The sequence below is a fragment of the Triturus cristatus genome, chromosome 3_1 (assembly GCF_964204655.1).
Source record: "Triturus cristatus chromosome 3_1, aTriCri1.1, whole genome shotgun sequence".
Lineage (NCBI taxonomy): Eukaryota > Metazoa > Chordata > Amphibia > Caudata > Salamandridae > Triturus > Triturus cristatus.
This window is the reverse complement of record NC_140583.1, coordinates 592,214,546-592,241,446: the sequence shown is the minus strand read 5'-3', so window position 1 is coordinate 592,241,446 and position 26,901 is coordinate 592,214,546. Positions and strand designations below refer to the sequence as shown.

The 26,901-nt window shown below is 43.6% G+C and overlaps 1 long non-coding RNA gene across 9 annotated transcripts in view; it reads left to right on the top strand.

Moving 5' to 3' along the window:
* LOC146860595 (uncharacterized) overlaps positions 1-26,901 on the top strand; it is a 137,151-nt gene that overhangs the window by 20,845 nt on the left and 89,405 nt on the right. For 6 of the 9 annotated variants that reach the window (XR_014978841.1, XR_014978837.1, XR_014978842.1 and 3 more), the window contains exon 2: positions 7,856-7,932. The exons of the other annotated variants lie outside the window; for them this stretch is intronic. This is a non-coding gene — a long non-coding RNA (uncharacterized LOC146860595). The remainder of the gene's footprint in view (positions 1-7,855; positions 7,933-26,901) is intronic. 9 annotated transcript variants of the gene reach the window in all.

Sequence of the window (26,901 nt, the reverse complement as noted above, 5' to 3'; positions counted from 1 at the left end):
GTCGACATGTTTCAGCCTTGTAATTAATTGTGCTGGTCACCATCAAGACTTTGAATCTGAATGTGTTAAAATATATTTCATTGCATGTGATTATATTAGTGATTAACACTATTAGAAACCAAAGCAATGGTCGATAATTCTATAAAGGTGAGTTTGTTCATTCCTGCACCAACCAATGCAGTAGAAAGAGCCTCTCATTATTCATTCAATATAGAAAGTGCAAAATGTATTTGTGGGATTTCAACATATAAATTTCACAAGCACTGCAGCAATCAATGTTGAAAAATCATTCTCTCAATGTTGCAGTGCATTCATTATTTTAGTTTCTTACTTCTATGAATAAATGAGGGCACGAAGAGAAAGGATGTTCGAACTATATGCAGCAATTGAATGTAGTTTTGCCTTTTACCTACATAAAGTTAAAATATTTTAAGAATAATTTTAGACATATTCATGATAATTTTTGCAAATATTGAGTCACCCTATTATGAAAATGGAATAAGTATTAGGAAATACGTGGTTAGCTAGTATGCAGGTATACTCTAGGGAGTCTGTTTCTCCACCTGGCAAAGAATGGTACTTAGCAAATGGGGGCTTTCGGGAAAAGAAAACAGAAAATTCATGTGGGGCAATGGAGGCTCATTGTACAGTAATGGATTTTTTAAAATTGTGTAGGTAGCTCATAAAACATCGGGTTTAAAAATATTTATAAGGGTGTGTGAAACGTGCTTAAATTACTTTTGCGTAATTTTGCAAAATTTAATCAAATTCAGAAAAATTCTGTGAAATACAAAACTGGCATTTGGAGCTGTATTTTGGCATAAAAGTCATCCTTGTGTTAACTTTGGCTGCAACTATGTATTACACATTAAAAAAAGTGTGCACCAAAAAAGCACAGTGGACAACAGCAGCTCGCACTCTGTCGTTTGTACTCTTCCCATGTGTTCGTAGTCAATTTTAATATGATTGGTGTATTTTTGGTAATTTGTTACTGCAAACGGCACACAATTACACCACTGGCATGATTTCAGGAGTTTTGTGCAACAAGAATGAAGCAAAATTACCAAAATTGCACGAATTACTCCGGCGTAAAGCAAATTACGCCCAGGCCCATTCATTTCCCAATTCAAAGTGACAGATGGCATGAAGATTACTCGCCATGATGTGCACTTCCACCCTGGAGTGCCCCTTCAAAAAAGTTTTTTTTAGAGAAATGTCAATATTTTTTATTTCAGTTTATTATTTAGGTTTTGCAACGATGTATTGTGATCCCTGTCTAAAGCAAAAAACATCCCACAGCTGTTTATGGAATTAGCATCATATCTGGTCATGGTGTAGTCCTCAACCATTATTTTTTTACAGATTTGGGACCAGCATCTCCTCCTCTGGTGTTCTATAATGGCCCACAAAATAAAAATATTCAGATGCTTTTTAACCAATGAAACTGATCATATCCTACGTTCCTCTGATGAGCCGTAGGTCATTGGGAGGAAATGAGGTGTATGATATGGTGTGGTTGTGTGATCACACTGTGTAATACACTTACAAGCCCCTTCTGGACCAGTTAGTTTAAAGTGTTAAACCTCAAGCTCAGCCCTGGATAGCTGTGGCTCCGAGCAGTCAGGCCTACACAAAGGAACAAGTGTTAAATATCTAAACAGCACCAAAGCAGTTGAAGAAGAAATACAGAGACACTCAAGAAATCTGCCACCAATTTATAAACATCGATCATATTTTAAAGTATTTTTAAACAGCAAAATGAAAAAGATCCACTAGAGGGTTTATTTTGATAATTTTATTTCTAGTATTTTACAAAGCGCAAAATGACCATCACAGTATCAGAGCGCTGTACAAAGAGAGATTTTGAAGAGGGTTCCAGTGCAATAAACACTTGTCACATTCGATCAGCTGTACATCTATTGGAAGAGGACGGTACAAAGCAATAGATTAGAGTATAGATTAGGATGAATGGCAGTTGCAAAAGAGTTCTCTTATGACATATGTTTTTCTAATAGTAAGGATTTAACTTCCATCTTCAAAAGCCTGAATGAGGTAACTGTTCTTGTTGAGGGTGGTAGGCAGTTCCATATTTTTAGGACAACTCCGGTGAAAGTGCATTTGTGTGTTTTCCTTTTTAAAAAAAAATCTAGCTGGTTCTAGTGTGAGGGATTAATCACTTCTGGAATCCCTTCCTTTTCCTGATAGCTTGATCTTATTCGTCATGTATGTAGGACCAGAATAATGCATAGCTTTGACTGTTAGCATGCCGCCTTCAGTTGGATCCTAGCTTCAACTGGGAGCCAATTGAGGGCTCTGACTTATGGGGAAATACAATCATATCGACGTGTGCTAGTTAAGAGACTTGCTGCAGCATTTATTTTCACTTTCATGGGGGCGAGACTGGTTTTAGGTAGGCCTATGAGTGTGGCCTTTCTGTAGTCCAGTCTTGAGAGCACTAGAGATTGAACCCCCGTATTGAGCTCTCCTAGCGGTATGATGGGTTATTTTTCTTAGAATATGCAGCTGTAGGTTATTGCTTCTAGTTGCACCTTGGATTTATTGGTTTGTAAATCGCCTGAATGACCCCCCAAGGGGTATCTCCGCTTGTATGAGCTTGCATGTTTAGATTTGAGTCTAGTTAGATGCCTAGTGATTATACAGAGTTGTAGAGTGTTGGTGTGCAGTTTAGCGAATTGAGGTTTAGAGCCCATAGTTGAAGTTGTTGTGATCTGAGGGTTCGGGAGAAAAGAATTAATTCAGGCTTCTGCGGGTTTAGTTTTAGCTGGCTGTGTTCCAGCCAGTCATGTGTTTTCCTCAGGATATTATCCAGTCTCTGGATATCTTCTTGCAAGGAGTGTTTGATGTAGAGTTGAGTGTCATTCGCATACATGTGGTACAAGATTTTTGATTGTTTATGGATTTCAATGAGAGGTTCCATGTATAGATTTAGGAGCATTGAAAAAAGGGTGGATCCTTGAGGAACGCCCCAGTCAATGTTTGCTACATCAGATAGTATGTTTCAAAGTTTGACTCTTTGTTGTCAGTTCTGTAGGAAGGAGGTGAATGAAATGAGGACGGGCTCTGATAGACCAGTTCTGAATTCAGTAGTTTCTCTGAGGCATTTGTGACTGACTGTGTCGAACGCAGCTGATAAAACCAGAAATATTACGAGGCAGGATTCAGATTAGTCTAGTCATGTTTGTATATCATCCAGGATGTTTAGAATGGCGACCTCAGTATTGTGACCAGGTTTGAAACCTGATTGGTGTTTGTCTAATAGGTCAAAATTATTGATGTGTTCACAAAGCTGACCATATGCACATTATCTAAATTTAGCCAGAAAAGGCAGACTGGATACCGGTCGGAAGTTGTTTAAATCTTTCTGGTCCCCGCCTATTGTTTTTAGCAGGGAAGTAACTTGGACCATTTTCATGCATTCTGGGTGGGATCCTTGCTGGAGAGATGCAGTCACAATTTTCGTCCATAAGTGGATGACCATTAAGTGGATCTCTTGTCAGTAGCTGGGGAGGAAGGGGGAACGGGATCGCTGAAATGTGTGGTGGGTTTCATTGATTGAATGGTTTTGTGGATTTCCGTCTCCGACAGAGATCTGAAACTGTTCCATAACGCTAAATTTTTCCATGGGACAGTAGGATTATGCTTGCCAATATTCGTGCTGTGAGTTGTGAAAGTGGGGTTGTTTGTCACTTGCTTGGCTGGGAATAGAGGGCCTTATGTATCAAGCCCATTCCCGTTCGTAAACGGGCTTATTCTCAGAATCGGCCCGTTTGCGAACGGGAAAAAGCCTTTTGGGATGTATCATTCCAAAAGGCCCTCGCAAAATAAGGAATCGCTAAATTTGCGATTCCCTATTTTGCAAATGCATTTAAGGAATCCCAAATTGCGATTCCTTAAATGCAATGTGGGAAGCACCCATTTTGTGCAATTTTGGCTTAAGGAATCGCAAATTACCACTAACTTCAGGTTGGTGGTAATTTGCGATTTCTTTGAAAAATGCATTTTTTTGCATATTTCAAAGTGCCATGTGGCAGACATACATGCCTTTAGGGCATGTATGTGCACCACATGTGCACACATACATATTTCAGGGGTGTAACAGGGTGTCCTTTTGACACCCTGGCACACTTGAAATTGCATTCTCAATTTGCGATTCTCTAATTGCGAATTGACAATGTCTTCCCATTCATTCCTATGGGCCTCCTATCTCATAGGAATAAATGGGAAGGAATTCCTTATTTGTGAATCTCAATTGCGATTTGTAAATAAGGAATATGTAGGATTCGCTAAATTATTAGCAAATCCTACATACATTGCATTTTGCGATTCTCTAATAGCGATTTGCTCAAAATCGCAATTTGAGAATCGCAAAAAGCGTTTTTGATACATATGCCCCAGAGTTGCTTATGGTTGTGATGTTTTTCTTTAAAGAAAATTGAGAAAGCATTGCGGATGCCCATCGAGTTGTTTGCGATTGTGGATTCTGGGAGTTTTCCTGATTGCTCCTTTATTATGTCAAAGAGTTTTCTAGGCCGATTCTTCACTTTGTCTAGTTGAGATCTGATCGCTGTTGTTTTGGTTTTCAGGATAGCCTTTTTGTATGAGATTCTGTGCGTTTTCAACTGTTCAAGATGGTAAATGCTTGGGTCCTTCCTCCATAGACGTTTCAGATGTCTAAATTGCCGTCTTTTATTGCTTATGTTTTGGTTGAACCATGGTGCTGATGGTTTTTTCTTTTTCTTTTTCAATAATAATGGCACAGCCATCTGGTTTATGTTGATCATATTGTTGTAGAGATATGTCTGATCTTGCACCAATGTTTGCTCAGATCAGGGTGCCCCAGGAGGTTTGGCATAGCACACCAGTTGCGATCTGTTTACGCTTCTGTAATCCCTCACCCATGTTTTTTCACTTCTCGTTTGACCCTTGATTTTAGTTTCTTGTGTGGATATTGGGAAATCGTTTTTGCTAGCAGTTTATTTTCACGCTTGATTTCAGATCCCATGAATACAGTGATGGTGTTTCTTCTAGCGAGAGTAAGTTTAGGGTTAGGGAGTTTCTGTAGATTATGGTGAGACGTCCCCCCTGTTTCAATATGCGGTTTAGACGAAAGAATGGCAAAATCTGGGGCAATTAAAAGGTCCCGTATTGGAGCTGCTGTTGGTTTTAGCCAGGTTTCAGTTAGGTACAGAATTTACAAGCTATTGTAAATATGCACTTTCTTCTTAACTGCGAACAAGCATTTGCACATTCAACAAAATTGACTCAAACTTTTCAAGAAAAACTTGGGTAAGGATCTATGTGGTTATTTGAGTTACTTTAGGTGACCAACTCCCGCAGGGAGAGTACATAGAAAAATTGTAATGCGGGAAAACATCTATGAAAAACAAGTACAATGGTGATTACTTGAATTAGTCACTGGCATGTAGTACAAGATTATTGCAAATTTATTTTGTTTACAACCATCCAAATTATTTTCGTCCTCACTCAAACAGATACCTAAATTCTGCATGGTGTCACACGACAAACAATAAAGAAAAATATATAAATATATATAAACATCACAGCCGACATTATTCCCTTTACAAACAATATTACAAAACAACAGTTAACAAGATTGTTTGACTTTTCATTAACAAGGTGTTGTAGAGTTTGTAGAGACTCCTCCAACGAAAGTGTTGATGCGTTTTGGCCTTGCAATTATAGCTTCTTCAGGACAGACGAAAGTCCGAGTACTTTAGGACTACCTTCGCATCCCTATGAAAGGCCTGATGATTCGAAGGTGCCTTCACAAAGTCAATTACAAATTCTGACAGTAGGGAGTGCCAATCCTCGAATACGTCCTATAGATGCAAGCCTTCATGTCCCCGTAAAGGGACTGATCATTCGGGTCTTACCATGAGCTGTAAATGATATATTCCAAGGCACGGGAACCAATCCCCCAAAAAGTTCAATCCATGCACGTTGACGTAGTCGTATGGTCCATATGCGGGCTATGCAATTCGAGCCTCGCCCTTAGACAGGAAAGTATATCCGCTGGCTCATCGGTTCCAACAGGGAGCCATTTGGAGGGGACTCGCAAGGTCCACAGAAACAGTTACCTCGGAGGAAGAAGTAGTCTTCAGTCATTTCCAGGAACATTTATCTATTTGTTACAGATTCCTATGGAAGTGGTCCTGATGCAAGGGATACAGGATGCTGAAGATGCTCAAGGATGCTGTAGATGCGATGCAGTTGAAAAGGGCCCTCCTGCAGATACTCCTAAGTCTACAAACATGGCAGGATCTCTCTCTTTGTATGTGGAGCTCCTTGGCTCAGCTCAGAGGTTTGACAACCAAGGGGCTAACACCCCCGAAAATCTGGTTTGAAGATTGGTTTCCTCTCTCCTTTCCAAGTTCCAGCCTGTGTACCTAAACAATAGAGCAGCACCTCTGCCAAGTATTCCTTATTAATTCTTCAAATGTTGCCAACACCCATGTGGCTTCCTGCCAGGGAGAGGTAACACCTCTCTTCTGCACAGGTTGCTATTGTCCTCTTTCCTGGGAGTTGTTTGCATGTTTCCCTTGGGTGGGCAGATAGCTGTATCAAGAAGAACACCCTGTGTTCAGCTGTGGACGGGCGCAGGGATTTAGAGCAACAAAGTGGCTACTTTGGAAAAGTTACACACTGCAACAAGTTACATTAATTTTGACTTGGACATCATGTCGGGCTTAGTGTAGCTGGTTGTTTGCTACCTTACAGTAGCCCCAATCAGAAGTTCGCAGGACTACTGTGGCACTCACCAATGGGTCTACTGGCCTTTCCACCACAAGAATGACAACTGCAGGTTTTACACTGTAGGATCATGTCAAAACACATTTCACTTCGCAATATACTGCACCATGCCTTAGGACTTCCTAAGCCTACCCTAGGGTTGATTACATATATTATAAAGTAAAGTCGAGTTAGCAGCTTAAAACTTCCCTTCCATTCTGAAGTGGCAGACTAGGAGCCATGTTTTGCCTTTGTCACACCCAGGGTGGCGCATCCAGAGCTGCAGTCCATTAGATGACCCTCTAACTTGCAGGCTCTTGTTACTCAGTGTACCATATCCTAGGGACATACAGGTAAGTTAGCTTATGCTAATTGGATGCACACATACAAGCATGTACAATTTTAAGGTCAGGGCACAGGCACTGACATCTGGTTAGCAGGCCTCAGTTCACTTTCAGAGTCGAAAAATCAGCAGCATCAGTCCAAATCTTTGGGGGTGTATATATAAAAAGAGACATTTCCTTACAGTCGTGCATTGGACAAGGGAGAAAAGGCTTTCTCTTTTTATGGGTTTTGGTTATTTTTCTAATGTGTTGCTCTCAGAGGATCTGTGAATAATCTTATGATATCCTTTTAAGACTTTCTGACACTATGTGTAATTAATATATACCCAAAACTATTAAACATTTTTACATTCATACAAAATAAGCCACTAGGTGTATTGGAATTCTAGTTTCATGCTAATTGTGGTGTAATTTCATTCAGGGTTATTTGCTGTAGAAGACAGTAAATGCTCCTGTGGATGTTAATATTAAAAATGTTTTTTTTTTACCTTTTACTTTCACCTACCCATTAAATGAATCTTCATGAAGCTTCATATCTTTGCGAATTCAGCGACTCATGCTATTGAATGGAAAGCTTTGTCCAGATTTGTCAAAAGGTATCAACTTTATAAACCAATAAATATCCTTTCGTCATGCATCTATATTTTTGTGAAGCCATTGTAAATAAATGTGGTACACAAACAGGTTTGCACATGTTGGACTTTAAAGGTGATCCATTATGTAGTTATTTTATTTTTCAGGTCACCAAATTTCAAACAACACATCTTCTGTTGAAAGCCGACTTCTGTTTAGAAGAACACTGTGCTTTATCAGAGCTGTAAGTAAAATAAAGAACAATCACATTTTTATCTGTGGACATAGTAATATTGTCATAATCAAAAACATAGTAACTCTAACTCTACTACCATCTTAGTAAAAACAACGGAACAAAGACATTTTAAAAATTAGAAAAGGATGTGACAGAAAATATATATCCCATGGAAACATTTAGTTATAAAAGATAGCTGAAATATTGAATCATATATAGCCATTTTGCGACAGTTAAACACTATTGTCACATGCGCAGTGTAGCAATTACAAGAACAAATAAGTAATGATTGTCAATTTGAAAAATAGAGAATTGTAGAGGCAAAAACAAATAGAAAATGCAATTACAAACCCAAACTGGGTCAATAAGAATACAAAATAAGAAAGGAAAGGAATAGAATAAAAGAGGTATGGATTTTTACCCCATAAGGTAAAAAAGGTAGAAAGTATAGTAAAGTCACATGTGTGAAAGGAAAGGAGTTCAAATAAGAAATAGGGACATAAAGAAGCAAACCTTTTAAAACAAAAAAATTAAGTTTTATAATTAAAAGTAATACACTTGAGAAACAAAACTTTCAACATTTTGATGTCTTCAGCTGGGCTCCACCTAAATAGTTAAATATTTTTAATTTGACAGTAATACAAAAAACACCAACCTGTTTTACACCTTATAATACACTGTATGCATGAAAGTGTGGTCTCTGTCTATGCATTACATTTAGGTCAATATTTTCAAAAATGTTTTTAAGCTGTGTTTTGGCATACTACAGATCTGGAAACATGATTGTGATTCTAAAATTTTGGAACAATCACTATAGCTCTCACCTCTTTGACCAATCTACCAAAATTATTGGGCCTGACTCACAAGAAAGTAGTAAATCTACACTTGTAGATTTACACCTAGTGGTGACTGTAGATTTACTACTACTTGGGATTCACAAATAGTCCCAGGAATCCTCGTGGAAAGCTGCACAAGGTTCAGGCTTCCATGTGAATTCTTTGGAAGGTCATATGACATTCCGAACAGGAGCTTTGATTCCCTTGTGAAGAGTTCTCCATAGTGGATCATGTGAGGAAACTCAATGTTTTTTCTCCGTGGGGAAAATATTCATGCCTTTGAGGAAATACTTTTTTCTACACAGCCACCAAATTTGGGGGTGATCGATTTACCTTTCTACCAAGGAAAGAATTTATGCCAGACATACGTTAGGGAAAAAATCTTGCTGTTTCCCATGTGGAAAGGGTAATGACAGGACTTTGTGAATGCCCACAAGGTTACATGTTTGTGGGTGTTTACAAACCTCCAAGACTAACCACGCTTAGGAACGCCCTTTTTCCCACCCCTTGAATGGGATTTATGGGTGTGGAGGAATCCATATTTGTGACAGAGATCTTCTCTCCTGTAAATGCTTTCCGGAAATCTTTGTGATTTCTCATGAAGCATCAAAAACACGAATTGAATGGGCCAGGCCTTGAACCTAACCCCACATTATGCATGGCTGAAGGCCGTAAGCATGAAGGGTGGGTTGGCATGCTGTGTACAGCCAAGGACCTTATGCGCGGCGAGGTTCTGCAGCCCATGTGCTGTGGAAGGTAAGGCACTTGCATGCAGTTGCGGCCAGGATCTGTTCCCAAACCCCATGCCTCACATGGCAATTGACATATTACTTGATGTTATAAAAACCATAGGAATTCACTGAAAAAAACAAAGGTTAAAGCGACGTTTTAGTTTAGAATTGTAATATGTTACTTTACATTACAAAAAAACCTCAGAAATTCACTGAATTAACCAAACATCAAGGGAACGTTATTGTTAGATGAAAATGTAAGTTAAAACATATAGTTTTAAACAAAAAAACCACAAGAATTCACTTGTTATAGTTATCTCAAGTAACTATAACCCGCGCCCTTAAGTAACTATAACTCACACCCTCGCTATGCAGTGCTAATTAACTCCAAAACTGCATTACTCATTACATGTTCTATGAAACCGTTGATACCTTCACTGCAACATATGAAATGACATCATTGATGATAACACTGTCCAAGACGGGGTCATGCGTTAGAGTTACTTTAGGGAACAAGTTATAGGAGAAAACTTCTATTGTGTTGGAATCATTAGTTTTTACCTTTCCAAGAACAAACTCCAGGTTTGGGAATTTACTTTTGTAAAAGTAGAAATTTTTAAAAGTTTGGTGAAAGACTCTGTCTCCAATGATGGACAAAACCAAACTTCTAAATGACTTTTTATGAACCAATGTGACAGCAGTTCTTACAAACCCAGAAAGTTCACCACGGGGATGATGGGGAATTCTAAGTGCCTGATTTAGTAAGGTTTTTATGTGTAGAAGAGTTACGACTGCATGCTGGGCGAAAACTCTGCACTGTAGGTCTCAGTGCCGAGATTCCGCCCCGAGTATGGAGACTCTGCAGTCGTAACTTTACTGTACGTTAATACCTCTGTGAATCAGGGCTTAAGTTTGATGGGCAGAGCATGGCAGGGTTGTGGACGTAAAGTTCTCTCCCACCCTTGCTGCCTTTACTCCGTCCACCAAACTCTAAATTGGACCCTATATCTTTGACTATTTGCTGAATAAAGGATACAAAGGAATTACCATAATGGAGTGCCACTCATTTTTAGTTCTCCTGCTTGGGATTTATGTTTTCCTATGTATACATTACAGAGAACTGGCCCCAACAGTGAGCTCTGGCCCAAACGGAGTTGGCAAGGGCTTGCACCTTTGTCCAGGTAGGGAGCCTTCTTCATAGTCAGGATAAGGGATTTACACTCCTAAAATAACCCCTGCTCACCCCTTTGGTAGCTTGGCATGAGCAGTCAGGCTTATCTTAGAGGCAGTGTGTAAAGCATTTGCACATAACTAACAGTAATACAGTGTAAGCACTCCAAAAGGACACCACACCAGTTTAGAAAAATATGCAATATTTTTATATACTTAAGACAAGACCAAAAACGATAACAATCCACAATACAGTACTTAGAAATCCTCAGTTATCAAAATAACCTTGAAAAGCAAATCCTTGAAGTCGATCGCTCCCTCTGGGGCTATCATGGCGTCGTGAATAGACAAATACAAAAAGTTCTGGCTGACCGCGGCGTCGCGGGCTAGCTACGCTGTCACAAAGACCCGCAAAACAGTACCTTTAGAAATACAGGGAGTCGGCGACATCTCGTTGAGCTTCCGAAAGCATGGCATCCGCAGGCATTGGTTCCGGAGGTCGATGCAGGAGTCGTCGGTCCCTTGAAGTCACACGCGTTGCAGATCAAACTCCTCACGGTTGAAGTCAGGAGCACTGGCGTCGGCATGCGTCGGCATGCGTCGGGTGCTGCGGTGCAAAGGGCAGCGGTGCGGCATGCAATACCTTCAGGTTTTGGTGCAAGCAGCTAGTCGGTGGCGGTATCAGATTCTGTTGTCGGGGAGACCAGGGTTGGGGTGCGAAGTGATGCGGTACTGGCAGGTTACGGTGCAAGCAGTGGCGTCATCGTTGCTGAAGCGCTGTCGTCAGCAGACCAACTGGAGTCGATGACGCCGGCGTCGGTAGGCCAAGGCTGCGGTGCGGGATGAGGGCGGTGTGTCGTGTAACTTTACGAGCGGTGCCCTTGCACCACGGTGCAGTCAGCGGTGTCGATTTCGGCATGGAGCGGCGTCATCGGGGATACCAAGGTGGCGTCCTGAAGCGAGACGGTGCGGAGTGCGGTGGCCACAGGTCACGGTGCAAGCAGCGGCTTGGTGGAGTCGTCAGCAGGCGGCATTAGTGAGACCAGGGGTGCGGTGTGGTGTTGCGCGGTGCCCTCTGCAGTGCCTTCAAGACACGGAGTCGGCAGCGGTGTCGTAGACGGCATCGGGTTGCTTTTTCTTCTGTTGCAGCACAACACACACAGTCCCCAGTGCTGAGGGTAGAAGGACTTGAAATCTGCTGTTCCTGAGACATCTTGAACAGGGGGCAAGCTCTACCTCAAGCCCTTGGAGAAACTCACAAAAATAGATTGCAGAAAGTTCAATCCAGTCCTTTCACTGCCCAAGATAGAATCATCCACTGCAGGCCAACACAGCAAAGCACTCATCAAAGTGGTAGTTCCTCCTCACAGCTGCTCCAGCTCTTCTTCTTGGCAGTCTTCTTGGTCCAAAAGAGTTCTAAAGTTCAGGGGTTTGGGCCCCACTTTTTATAGCCCAAAATTATTTGTCCCCTCAGGTAGATAGTGTCTGTGCCCTGCCAGAACCAGTTGTGCCCTCTCTGGTGTGGCTTCCTGGCAGGAGGTGGAGACGGGATTGTCAGAGGCAGACCAGGACCATTCAGGTGAAAGAAAATCTCCTCCCCCTACTCTAAATGCAGCCCAGGTCTATTCAGCCCTTTCCTGACCCACCTAGACTATCTGGAGCCACTGCTCCTCCCCAGCCCCTGTCATCCAAAACCCAGACAGTCAATCCACAAACCCAGCAGAGGCCTACTGGATGGCTGAGCAAGAAAATACCTACTTTCTAAAAGTGGTATTTTCAAACACAAAATGTAAAAATCACCTTCACTAAAAGATGCGTCTTTAGATTCTGAGTTCAGGCACACTAAACTTTATTTTCCTACCTAGTTCCTAGGGCCAGTTATGTTTATAAGAGGTTCATAAACAAACTCCCCATTCTCTCCTATGGGAACAGGTAGCCTTGCAATAGTGAAAAACGAAATTGGCAGTAATTCACTATCAGGACATGCCGCAAACACCAGGGCATGTCCTACCTTTCACATAGACTGCACCCTGCCCACAGGGGTACCTTTTGCCTACCTTAGCTGTAATTGACATGTACGAAAATAAAAGGTTAGGGCCTGGCAAGTGGGTACACTTGCTAAGTCGAAATGGCAGTCCCAGACTGCACACAGGCTCTCTGCAATGGCAGGCTTGAGTTACATTTACAGGCTGTTTGCGTGGGGGCACAATCCAGTGCTGCAGCCTAATAACAGCATTTGATTTACAGGCCCTGGCACACTCAGTGCACTTTACTAGGGACTGACAAGTAAATCAAATATGCCAATCATGGAAACACCAATCCATAACACAGTTTACCACTGGAGCACTTGCACTTTAACACTGATCATCAGTGAGAAAGTGCGCAGAGACACTAAGCAGGCAAACACAGAACCAGGAGGTCAGAAAGCAAAAACTCAGGGGAAACACGGCAAAAGATGCGAAGTCCAAAAGTGCATAACTATCTATGTTGAAGAGTGTAAATGAATATATATTTCTCCTCATCTCAAATGTCTGTTCTAGCAGAGTTTTAAAGTGGGGTTCGGACAGTGCCATCCATTTATAATAATAAATATGTATGTTTGTGTGCATTACATTTATTTCTAGGGATGGGCAGAATTTATAGTACATCGAGGTGATGCATGTCATTTTGGAAATTTCATGTTATGTTTGTTATTCAAAATTCCCCAAATTGAGCCATTACAAAACATTTATGTAACTACCCGCCATTCGCAGTAAAAATTTACAGCAAAAGTATGGGATCAAGAGAACAAAAGTAGCTGTTGTTTGCACTGTTTTTTATTTAAAACCAATCCTAAACTGCGCGATTTCATTCTAAATGTAAAGTGATAGTATGGTTTTGTGCTTGCAGAATTTTTTGTAAATTTGCTGAAATTTCACAAAATTACAAAAAAGCAAATTACTCAACTTTCACCCCCCCCTAATAAGTAGATAGATTAATAGATAGATATTGCATAAAGATTAAGAGAGTCAAATAGAGGTAAATAAAAAGTTGATGAGACAGAAAGATTAAGAGACTTCTCTGCTTCTCTCTGATACAGCACCTGAGAGGCTGGATCTTCCTGCTCACATTGTTCACGTCTCTATGGATATATTAGCACATTTTAAAACTGTAATCAAATCTGTATATTACACAATCTAAACTCACCTAAACATAAACTAAATTTAGACCATTATTACCATATCAACACAGTTACAGAAACGGTATATTTTAAATACCTTTTTTGCTGAACAGACCATGTCAATGTAAAGATAGCTTTTTCAGAGCTCGATCCGTTGAAATGGAGGTGTTCACTTGTCTTTGGTGATGTCAGAGTGTTTAGATGCTGGGTGCAGATGGATCCACCTAGTGACACGTTTCTGGCAAAGATTAATAGTTCTTGTCAGGGTTGGCAAAGCACTGCTCTGCTGTAAATTCCTCCAGCAGAAGATGAATTGCCGATGATTGCTCAGTTATCAGTCCCATCACTACCAGCGGCCACTGCATTGCATGGAGCAGTTATCTGGACTCAGGAAAAACCTTCAAACAGAAAAATAGCAACACATATTCAGGCTTGATTATCTGAGCACACCATCACTTCCCAAAAAATAGCAACACGCCACAGGCTTGAGCACACAGTCACTTCTCAAAATTGGGCCAAGTGGTTTGTATGAATGATAATCGCATGTGTGGCTATTATTACACAAACAACAGGGTTAGAAAACAAGTAATTCCCTGAAATAATGTCTTACCTGTAAATTATTGTTTAATGCACTACAAAAATGTACACACACATGTAAGTTATCTAAGGCATATACAGTGGTGTAGCAAAGAGCCCTGCAGCCCCTGCGGTGCGGGGGTCGAGGGGGGAACGAGCTCCAGGGGGCCTCTTCAGTACAGCACACTGGCATGACAGCTCCTGACTGAGTTCCGAGGGGGGCCCATCGATATAGTTTGCAGAGGGGCCTCTTTAAGTTTAGTTACACTAGTGGGCATATATATTCACAGCTAAAGTGAGTTTATCGTTGTCTAACAGAAATAACATCTGATAAGCATTGACAAAGGCAATAGGCACTGCCTATGCAAAAAGTATTGGCTTTGTCAATTGTTTTAGACATGCTGCACAGCAGCATGGAACACAAGCATTGGTATAGCCAATAGGTCTCGCCTTTGGGACCTTTAAGTGTTTAGCCATGCAACAGTTGCATAACTAAATACTTATAAGGTCCCAAAAGCGAGACCTATTGGCTATGCCAAGCGGCCGTGCGACCGTGAAAGTGATCGCGATCACGATCAAACAGTGAAAGTAATCGCGGTAAAGCGCGGCGCGCGCGCCCGCGCACTTGAACTGGAGCTCTAGGCTGGCTTGGTAGCACTTTTTGGAGCCCTCTCAATAAGTCTCGCCAGACTGGGTCAGGCGCATGCGCTGGGTCAGGCAAGACCTAAAAAGCGATATGACATGGCCAGCGTTGACCGCATAATATCTCATTTTCACTTTGACCTATGTTGCACAGCAGCTGGTGCTGTGAATCATGTCTAAAAAACATTGACAAGACCAAAATGCTCTCTCGTATGCGAGAGCTAGTTGGCTTTGTTTATGTTTTTTGTGGCTGATGGCAGGGATGGAGGAGGCAGGGGAATCCCAGGCACCAAGACAACAGGCAGGGCACCGGGAGGAAGGTGGCATGGTGCACCAAGCCAAAGGATAGGGAGGAGGTTGGGAGGGGGCATCAGGGCAGCAGGATGAGAGTGAGGGGGCACCAGCACAGTGATAGGAGAGTGGGGGAAGCAATCATCATGAAGGAAGGGCGAGGAAGGAAGTATGAAGCAAGAACACGGACAGTGGGAGGAGGGAAGAAGCAAGCAACAGAGGGAGGAGGGTGGTACGAAGCAAGCAGAACGCAGACAGTGGAAGCAGGAGCAGCTGAGAGCATAAATGGTTTTTAGCCATTCTGTGACTTGAGGGCTCTGCTCTTTGTTGGAGATGAGAAGGATTTTCGTCATATCTTGGTTGAGTTTCAGGTGGTTGAGGGATAATCAGTGTTGGACCTTTCTTAGAGTGTTGTTTAGTCTCTGTATGTCATCAATGGAGGAAGTTTCTAGGTAGATCTGGGTATCGTCCGCATAGAGGTGGAAGGGGATGTTGGCTTTTTGTGTATGGTGGTGAGGGGGTCCATGTAGATGTTGAACAGTGATGGGGAGAGAACTGATCCTTGAGGGACACCCCTGCTTATGGGGAGTAGATCAGACGGGAAGTTTTCAATTTTTATTCTTTGGGGGCGGTTCTGCAGAAAGGAGGTAAACCGCTTCAAGACCACCCCTTCTGCTCCAACCCTTTCTCGGAGTACATTGATGAGCAGTTTGTGATCTACCGTGTCGAAGGCTGCAAATAGGTCCAGGAGTATGAGTAGACAGCATTGGTCCGCATCGAGTGATTTGTAGACATTATCTATGACATTCAGGATCGCTGTCTCTGTGCTGGAACCTTTTCTGAAGCTCTATTGGTGAGAGTCTAGAAGGTTGTTACTGTCAATGTGTTGGTTAAGTTAAAGGAGAACACATCTTTCCAGGATTTTGGCTAAGAATGGGAGATTGGAGACGGGCCTGAAGTTTTTGAGATCATTTAGGTCAGAGCCCAATTTTTTTAGTAGTGGCATGACTTGGCCGATTTTGAGACAATCTGGCATGACTCCGGTTCTCAGGGAGCAATTTATAATCTCAGTCCAGAGCGGGGCTAGGGTGAGCTTGAGCTTTTTAGCCAGTTGGGCAGGGATAGGGTCCGCAATGTGTGACGAGGGTTTGGATCTGCTAATCATTTCAAAGATTTCTGCTTCAGAGATGGGATTGAATGACTTCCAGTTGTAGGGTGGGTTGTTGTCTTCTGTGCAGGGGGGTGGGCTTTCGTTGGGTGGTCGGAGGTGGACATCCAGGGAGAGCTCAATCTTGGTGATTGTATTGTTCAAGAAATTGGCAAAGTTATCACATAGGTCTTTGGAAGCCTGCACTGAGGTTGAAGGGGGCTTGGATGTTTGTTGTCTAATAAGATTAAATAGTTCTTTGGGAAGAGTTTTGGCATTGTTTAGTGCACCACTGAAGAAAGAAGTTTTTTCATTCTTTATGTGTTTTTTATATTTCCTGCATTCAGTTTTGAGTTGATCAAGGTGGATTGTGGACAGGTTGTTCCTCCAGAGTCTTTCTGAAGCTCATAGTTGTCTTCTTTCAGAGTTTAGGTCTGTGTTGAACCAAGATCTCAATGGGATGTTCCTGGCTCTTTTTTGTTTCAAGGGAGCTATTTGGTCAAGTATGGAAGTCATTGTTGCATTGTAGTGTGAGGTAAGTTCAGTTGTAGAAAGGTTGCACGTGGTGGTGGGAAGTATTGAACTTACCCTTTCTTCCATGTCGGCCAGGGGAATCTCTCTTAGATTTCTCGCCCAATGGGGGGATTCCTGTGTACGAGGTAGGCAATGGATCACGTGGTTGATGTGAAATAGAATGATGTGGTGGTTTGACCAGTCAACAGGAAGGATGTGGCCGATAGTGACTGTATCTTTGTGAGCTATAATGGCATCCAGGATTGAGCGTCCATTATGGGTTTGCTCTGTGCAGTGTTAGATAAGATCATTGTTGCGTAGAAGTTCATTCATGGTTTGGATCAGATAATTATTTTCATCATTCCAATGTAGGTTGAGGTCACCTAGTATTATGTTGTTAGAGTCCAAGAGTGAAGAGTTTGTTTTCATGGCGGAAAGGTGTTCTCCGAATGAGAGGGTGTTGCCTGGCGGATGGTAGAGGAAATGGCAGTTTAGCGTTCTGTTGTTAGTCGTCTTAATGGTGGAGGTTAGATATTCAAATGTGTTATATTTGAAGGAGTCCGTTTCCGTTACGGAGATGTTGCTCTTGTGGATGATTGCAATACCCCCGCCTCGATGGTTCTTTCTGTCTTCATTGATGATTGAGAACCCAGGGGTCACAAGCATGTTGATGATTGGGGAAGGGGACTCATTCAACCAAGTTTCTGTGATGTCTATGTCATGGGTGAGGATGGCTTTTGCCAGTTCTGTTGTGTGCTTGGTAGCAGATCTGCAGTTTATGAGCATGCAGTTGGTTGTCCCCGTGTTGTTGGGTTTATTCGTTAGGGGAGCCATGAGGATCTAAGTGAGGAAGGCTTGAGGCCTCGCCGTTCTAGGTGCGATGCGGTCTCTTCTAAATCCAGTAATAACCTCGATCTTGGAGCTGGGGTTGACAGTTGAAGATGCGTCATAAGAGTTGGCAAGATCAATCGTCTCTCTCATAAACATTGCGGTGCTTGTTCTTTTGGGTCTCTGAGGCTGGTTCATCAAGGGGGTTGTGTTCCAGCTGTGCCGTTGAGCCTTGGAAGGACTTGTGTGTTTAGTGTTGGTAACTGTGGGTGTAGGCTTTGGGCGTTGGGTAGGCTCCAGAGGTGTGGTGAGGTTCGATAAGAGTTTGTTGATGACCTGTATTACGATCTCTAGCTGGCTTTCCATCAGAGCAAGTCTCTGTGTCATATTAATTGAGGAGGGGTTAGGGAAGTTTATGTTAGGATGTCCTGAGCGGGGTAGTCCAGGGATGGAGAGAGCTTGTCGGTGGGAGTGTGGCTCACAGTGTTAATGTTGCCTATGTTGCGAATTCTCCAAGGGGGTCGGTCGGTTGGGGGATAGGGAGTTGCTCGAGTGGGAGTAGTGTAAATGAGTGAAGGCGTTGCGTAGTGTGGGGATAAGGGAGTCAAATGAATCTAGGTTCTCCAGTATTGAATCTTTCATAGATTCACATGCTTGTATCTTCCCCGTCGTCATGGTGGGAGTCTCACGGTAACAGAATGACCACAGCAGTATAAGAAAAACTGCATAGCAAAATCCCATAGGGAATCATCTTATTTGGTAACCAAATCTCATCATTATGTGGTCCAAGACTCAGCCAATCGGCTGCTAGCCCTGCCCTCACACTCCCCAGCAGAGCCTTCCTGCCTCAGATTTCCAACCGCCTTCGTGTGAGGAGGAGTCTCCCTGAGCCTTGCTCAGTTTTGTTCCTGTGTGAATTTTTGACCTCTGGTTCATCTAAACTTACCTTCTTCTGGCTGGTTTAAGGTATTGTGCTTCACCGTTTCTTGTTCAGTATGGCTGAAAGCTCTAAGAAGAGGCTTTTCAGGCCCTACAGATCCTGTGGAAAGCCTAGATTGTTCTCTGAGGACCCACATAAGGACTGCTTATATTGCTTGCACCCAAAACATGTGCCTAAGGACTGTAAACATTGCAGAACCTTTTCTGCGAAGACCCTACGTGACAGGGAGGCACGTCTTCTGCTGTGGCTTCAGAAAAAGAAGGTCACTTCAGATTCTGACTCTGAGGAGGATTCTAAGTCTTCAAAGAAGAGAAAATCTTCAACTTCGGAAGATATTTCAGAGCTGAAAAAGCAAAAGACAAAAGACAAAGGGGCCCCTGCGTCTTCATTACCTCATACTCCTCTTAAAAAATCTAAAGAGTCAAGAGAAGTTTCCTCAGCCCCGTCGCCGGCGATTATTGCTTTGAAACCGTCGACGACGACTCCGTCGACGACCAGCATATCGACGACGACTCCGTCGACGACCACCATATCGATGACGACAGCGGCATCGACGGCGACTAAAACCTCGTCGTCGAAGAAAAGCCCGTTGACGATTCCGTCGACGGCCTCATTACCTTCGTCGACGGGAACTTTTAAATCTCCTAAGGTAAAGAAAATAACATTGAAGTCTATGGCGTCGTCGACGGGCTCGTCGACGAAGCAGACTAAGTCTACGGATTTTACAACATGGACAAAAATTTCTCCGCTTCCGCCTTCAAATTTACTAGACTTACAGTCCGATGATGAGGAGTCTTCAGGAGTGGCTTATAGTCCTTCCCAACTTCGCATTAAGAGTCAGGAAACAGATGAGGAAGAATTTCATGAGGTTCAAGAAGTCTTCTCATTTCAGGATCGTCCTCCGAGAGATTCACGGAGATATGATTCTTTTCAGGCGTCTTATGCCTACGAGGAAGAGGAAGAGCCTCAGCATACTTCTAGAGAGGACTCTATTTCTATGCCGGTGTCCTTGGTGACTGACTTACGCCTGATGATCAACGATTACTATCGGCGTTTCCCGGACGCAAACTCTCAAGCGCCACAGACGGTGGAGAAGCCGACGCAGGTACGACCACCTCACTCTTCTCCCAAAACTTCCACTCAGAAGATCCGATCTCCACCGATTATGACAATCAGAGATGACTTAGAAGACAGTGATGCCGATCAACTGGAAGAAGGAGAACTCCTTCAAGATAAGCAGGTTGACGATGAATGGGATCAATATATTCTCCCAACTACGCCGTCGCCATCTCCAACACCTGCGAACTCTCCGCCGCGAGATATAGGAGGATTCCATGACATCATGGAGAAAGCATCAAAGCGCTTTGATCTTCCGATTCCAGTTCCGGAAGCCAAATGTTTTCTTTATGACTTTAAAGAGGAGTCACGCAAGTCTATGCGATCCATTCCAATAATCGACCATATTTGGGAGGAAGGCTTGAAGATTGTGAAGAACCCGGCTTCAGTGGCTACTTCAGTTCCTCGAATAGACAAAAAATATAGAGCTCCGGAATCGTCTCCGGCCTGTTTGATTGGTCTTCCTCGACCAGACTCTGTGGTGACGCAGGCCGCCCAAAGAAACTCAAAAAATCCGGTTTCAACAACAATGGTTCCCCCGGACAAAGACGGAAGACGAATGGACGGCGCAGGGAAGCGCTTTGCAGTGATGGCAGCGTCTTCCATAAAGGCTTCTAATGCATTAGCCCTCATCAGCAGATTCAACCGGCAGATGTGGTGCGATATAGCGCCCTTGCTCTCCCATCTTCCAGACGATAAAAAAGAAGAAGCGGTTGCTATTCTACAGGATGGGGCTAGGGCAGCATCTGAATCTATCGACATCGCTATGGATTTGTCCTCAGTGGCTTTTCGACAAATGGCTGGTGCAGTATCCCTGCGCAGACAAGGATGGTTGCAGGCCACCTCGTTCAGACCTGAGGTACAGGCCAAAATAGTGGACATGCCATTTGATGGAGAGAACCTGTTCGGAAGGCATGTCGATGAGGCCCTCCAAGGTATCAAAACGGACACAGATACAGCGCGGGCGCTGGGATCTCTGCAACAGGGCAGGTTTCAGTCCTTTCAGAGGAGAGGATCCCGAGGACAATTTACACAACGATCCTCGTTCCAATCGAACAGATATCAGCAGTACCAGCAGCAGGGATCTCGCCAGTACTCGAGCAATCAACAATTTCGATCTTCCAATAACTATCAACAACAGTACAGAGGAAGATCATCTACGAGAGGGAAGTCGCAGCAGTCCAATTGACGACAATGACTTCTCCAACATATCTGACACTTGTCCGAGAAGCAGCACCCATTACCTGACTTCATTTTACCCAGCTTGGCTGTCAATAACAACGGACAGATGGGTTTTAGATGGCGCTTGATTTGGCGACCTTTCTCCTTTTTGAGTACCATCTGGCTTTCGTTGGAAATTATACCAACCATTATATCCACCTTAATACCCAAGGATAACTCATTTTATTTTGCGATGTGGAATGATGAATGTGATTTAGATTGAATGAGTAGGTGTATGATTTTGATTGTTTGTGTATGGGGCTTTGAACGCTGTCTTTTACGAACAGATACATATAGATTAATGTACCCCCACTGTATGTTTAATACCTAGATTTGTATCTATTGGACAAAGAATGTTTTTGTATAAACTTGAAGGTTTTTGTATAAATTAAAATGAATTATTGAATCAAAAAACAAAAAATAAACAAAAAAGATATATATCTGTATATCTGTATTTGTGTTGGGTGTTTGATGCATATCCTGTCCATTCTTTTCCAGTTTTGTTTTGTTTCGTATAAGGTACCTATCTACTAGGCCCAAACATATACCTCTTGAACCGGCTTTGGTTTTCTGCTTGAGTTTTAGATGTAATACAACATGGCCATACTCTGGAATTCGTAGACAAGCCTCCAATTCAGCCTCCTATACACAGGAGGCAAGAACATCTATCAGCCCTCAAGGCAGAAGTGATAGCGTTATTACAAAAGGAGGCGATAGAAGAAGTTCCGCATCTTCAACGCGGTAAAGGCTATTACTCGCATTTCTTTCTCATCAAAAAGAAGGACACATCAAAATGGAGGCAGGTAATGGACCTCAGAGGTCTCAACAAATTCATTCAAAAGAAATCATTCCGAATGTTATCCCTGCAGGAAATTCTTCTCCTAATTGGCAGAGGAGATTATTTGGCATCCCTGGACCTCTTAGATGCTTATTTTCACGTCCCAATCCACGTAAAACACAGAAAAGTTCTACGCTTCATGGTGGCGGGGCGTCATTACCAATTCAAGGTCTTACCTTTCGGACTAAAGTCGGCACCGAGAGTCTTTACAAAGTGTATGGCGCCAATTGCGGCCCACCTATGACTCCAAGGTCACCAGATTTTCCCGTATCTGGACGATTGGCTTATCAAAGGAAGTTCTTTCAGAGACACCCTCTGCTCCCTTCACGTTTGCATGGAGCTTTTCGATCAGCTAGGTCTCAGAGTCAACCTAGAGAAGTCCCATCTCAGACCAGCGCAGTCCATTCAATTTCTGGGTGCTCTAATCTGCACGGAGGAGGCCAAGGCTTACCCGTCAGAGGAGCGTATTCGAAAGATCATACGGTTGTCAACACAATTGCAAACAAAAAAGTCTGTTTCAGTAAGGATCTACAAGTCATTGTTGGGAATGATGTCCTCTTGTATTCCCATACTCCCAAATTGCAGGTTCCGCATGAGGCCTATACAAGAACTGCTAGACGAGCAATGGCTTCAGTCGCAGGGATCCTTCGAGGATCGGATAGTAATCACTCCTCAGATCAGGGACGGCCTGTCATGGTGGAAGATCAGGGATCATTTAGCGGAAGGACTGACTTTCGAATCACAGGTCTACAATTTCGTGATGATGACGGATGCTTCTCTTCAGGGTTGGGGAGCGCATCTCCAGGAGCTCGAAATTCAGGGCCACTGGTCAAAGGCCGAAACGCAGCTCCACATCAACTTGCTAGAGCTGAGGGCCGTGTTCTTGGGACTCAAGGCTTTTCTACCCAGAATTCGCGGATCTACGGTTCTGGTGAAAACGGACAGCTCCACGTCTATGTTTTACCTGCTAAAACAAGGGGGCACAAGGTCGAAACTTCTGTCAAAGGAAGCACAAGACATTTGGAAATGGCTTCTAGCTCACAACATCTCGCTGCAGGTGCAACATGTTGCAGGAGTGGACAACACAAGAGCGGATATTCTGAGCAGGTCTCCCGAAATCTCTCACGAGTGGGAACTACATCGGAAGCACCTTTCCGGAGTTTTCAAGGTATGGGGCACGCCAAGGCTAGACTTATTCGCGGACCGCCACAATTCAAAATGCAAAAACTTTGCAAGCAGGTTTCCGCAGAAGGGATCGTGGGGCAATGCGCTACAGATGTGCTGGACAGGAATGTTTGCGTATGCCTTTCCCCCCTTTCCTCTCATACTGAAAGTCTTAAGGAAAATGAAATCAGAGCCGTGCCATCTGATTCTGATTGCACCAGCGTGGCCGAGACAAGCGTGGTTCTCCGAACTGCTCAGCCTCTCAATGACGCCCAGGATACAGTTCCCATTAGTGCAGGATCTGATAACGATGAACAACGGACAGATACTGCATCCAAATTTGAATTCGCTCAGCTTGTCAGCATGGAACCTCACGAGCATGAATTCCACCTGTTAAAGATCCCTCAGGACTGCAGAGACATTCTATCACGATCCCGGGCAGTCTCCACAAACAAACCATATGCGGCGAAATGGAAAAGGTTCTGTCAGTGGTGTGCATCTAACAACTTGCATCCATTTCGGGTCTCTTCGGATCAGATTCTCCCATATCTACTGACATTGGCAAAATCTGGACTCTCTCATATGTCCATAAAAGTACACCTAGCCGCGATTTCAAGGTACACAAGAATGCCTGATCAGCCCTCTCTTTGGTCCCAGAGAGTTATTAAGGAATTCCTCAGAGGGCTCTTCAGAATGTTCCCTCCTGTTCAAAGACCAGTTGTTCCTTGGCAGCTGAATACAGTTCTTACACAGTTGATGAAACCGCCCTTCGAGACAATCCATAAGGCGGAATTACAATTTGTCTCATGGAAGACAGTGTTATTGTTAGCGCTCACATCGGCAAGAAGGGTTAGCGAGATTCAAGCGTTCTCGATTGCAGAACCATTTCTACAATTCAGGCAGGACAGAGTGATTCTCAGGACGAATCCCAAATTTATTCCTAAAGTCCCTTCCAGTTTTCATCTGAATGAACCAATAGTTTTGCCTACATTCTTTAAAGACCCGTCAACAGCGGCAGAAAGAGCATTGCACACATTAAGACATTAAACGATGTCTCAAATTCTATATCGACAAGACCCAATCATTCAGAAAGACAAATCAGCTTTTCGTAACCTTTGCTGGCCCCAGGAAAGGGGTGGCACTTTCTAGATCTAGTATCTCGAGGTGGATATCGTCAGCAATATCCTTGTGTCATGTCAAAGCTGGAAAACCTTTGCAAACCAAAGTACGTGCGCACTCCACGAGGAAGATGGCAACTTCTACGGCCCTATTTGCAGGGGTGCCATTGCCAGACATTTGTAGAGCTGCGACATGGAAGAATGCGCACACCTTTACTAGACATTATTGTCTGGACGCAGGGTGGAGAAAGGATGCAGCAGTGGGACAAGCAGTTCTACGGCACCTATTTCATTAAGGTATTTATCATGGATTATAACGATGTATGTATGTACAGATATATGTATATTTACGCAAATTTTTCAAATACTGCAATTTATGTTAACATTCTATCCAAAAGAGCAGAGCCCACGTTTATTAGGGGTTCTAGCCTGGAAATGCAGTTTGGGATAAATACTGCTTACTATTCTGATACAAGCATGTGAATCTATGAAAGATTCAATACTGGAGAAAAAACGAGTTACTTACCTGTACACTATGGTTCTCCAGTATTATCTTTCATAGATTCACATGCGGCCCGCCCACCTCCCCATTTCTCAGGCAGAACCCCATTGTCTCTAAGTGTATTTTAGTATCGCACTCGGGGCTGGAAATCTGAGGCAGGAAGGCTCTGCTGGAGAGTGTGAGGGCAGCGCTAGCAGCCAATTGGCTGAGTCTTGGACCACATAATGATGAGATTTGGTTACCAAATAAGATGATTCCCTATGGGATTTTGCTATGCAGTTTTTCTTATACTGCTGTGGTCATTCTGTTACCTTGAGACTCCCACCATGACGACGGGGAAGATACAAGCATGTGAATCTATGAAAGATAATACTGGAGAACCATAGTGTACAGGTATGTAACTAGTTTTTTGTCATTGTTGGCTTGAATCAGGACTCTACCATTGCTGTAGATGGTCGCAGAGGTGTTTCCCCTGCACGTAGGTCGGTTTGAGATTGAGATTGGCAGTTTGCAGCTGAAATGGGTGCTAGTTGTTTTGGATATGTGAAGGTGGGTTCTAAGAATGGTGTTCCATTTCGCAGGGCTCTGGGTGTGGAAAATGAGATCCATTTTCTGTTGGCCTTTGGAGGACCAGTGGTTTATATCCGCGAATAGTGTTTCCGGGTGTTGTCTAATCAGCCTGAGTTTGAAGTTTCTTTTCACTTTGAGTGAGAGATTGGGGGGAAGATGATGGAGAAAGAGTTAGGGCCATGAGGTTTCAGGCAATTCGGTGCAGCGGCACAAAGGGAAGTTAAAGTGGCAGGTATCATTTTGCCTCAGTTAGCTAGGTGGATAACCACCCAGAGCTCTCCCTAATCTATTGGTATTAGAGGGGTGGAACTAGGAGGTTTCACTCTTAGTGGCTTAGTGACAGTTAGTTATGAGCCCCTTCTCTTTCTAAGAAGACGAGCTTAGCATTCTAGTCAACAGCGTGAGTTTTCTGGACTCAGTGGTGGGAAAATTCCTCCCCACCCCACCAATTCGTTGTTCTGTGAGTCCCTAAGGAGAGGTCAAGTCATGCAGCACCTTCGCGCTGCGGGTCTGTTGCCGCCATGTAGGGGTGCAATGTGTGGGGGGGAGGCTGCAGGGATTTACACTAAGGAGTGATCCCGGAGCCCAGGAGCTCGATCCTAGAGCTCCTTCTCCACGCCCATCTTGCCTGTCAGTTATCAGTGTTAAATACTTCTCTTGTTTATAAAGCTAATGTGGAGCTGAACCTCTGTCTTGGATTGAATCTTCGTTATTCCAGTGTTCAGCTTGTGAGGAGAAGTCAGGCCATGTAGGAACCTTCGCGCTGCGGATCAGTTGCCGCCGTGAAGAGGTGTGGAGCGGGCCGTCTCTCACCCTCCATTTGTGGACTGAGGAGCCGCCATCTTAGGGTTTGGCACCCAAGTTTTCATGTACCGCGTCTCGCCGCTACTGAGGTCAGCGCGTCGGAGGTAGCTGATCCCGAGGTGCCGCCATCTTAGGGTCAGGTGCCCAAGTTTTCTTGTACCGCCTCGCAGCTACTGAGGTCAGCGCATCGGAAGAAGCTTAACTCAGGATCCGGTGAGTAGCCCTTGCCCTTAGCTTCTCGGGTACTACCGGCATTGTTTCAAGTCCAGATGTTGGTGATGGACGGAAGCCACGAACAAGAGGGGGCCCCTCACTCCAGCAATCCCGGAACCACTCGCTGGGTTGCACAGTCCCTCTCACCAGCCGTGTATCGTCTATATCAGCTATTTCTTGGGACTCTCGCGGGTCCAATGTGGGGCTGACCCAGAACCCCCAGTTGTGGAGTCCGCCGATTGCTCACCTCCGAAAGTTGTGTTTTTGCACACACGTTGCTGTATAAAGTAGTATGCTAAAAGAACAATTGATGGACAGAATGCAGAACAATGTCATACATTCACCCCAGTACAGAGATGTGGGCCTAAATCCATTGTTTTTTGCTCACCATGCCATTCCAGTTTGAACCCAGCCATATGCAAATCAGTCTTGACTCTGTGCCCAATGTGAACAGTCCACCCCAGACTGCCAGGCCAGGTCCTCCCTGGACAGGAAACCAGCATCCTAGGACTGGTTTCAGGGTTTCACCCTTCGGCTTGACAGATCACCCTGAACCATTCCAGGATGAAGCTGGGGTGGATGAGACTTTCTTTTTGGA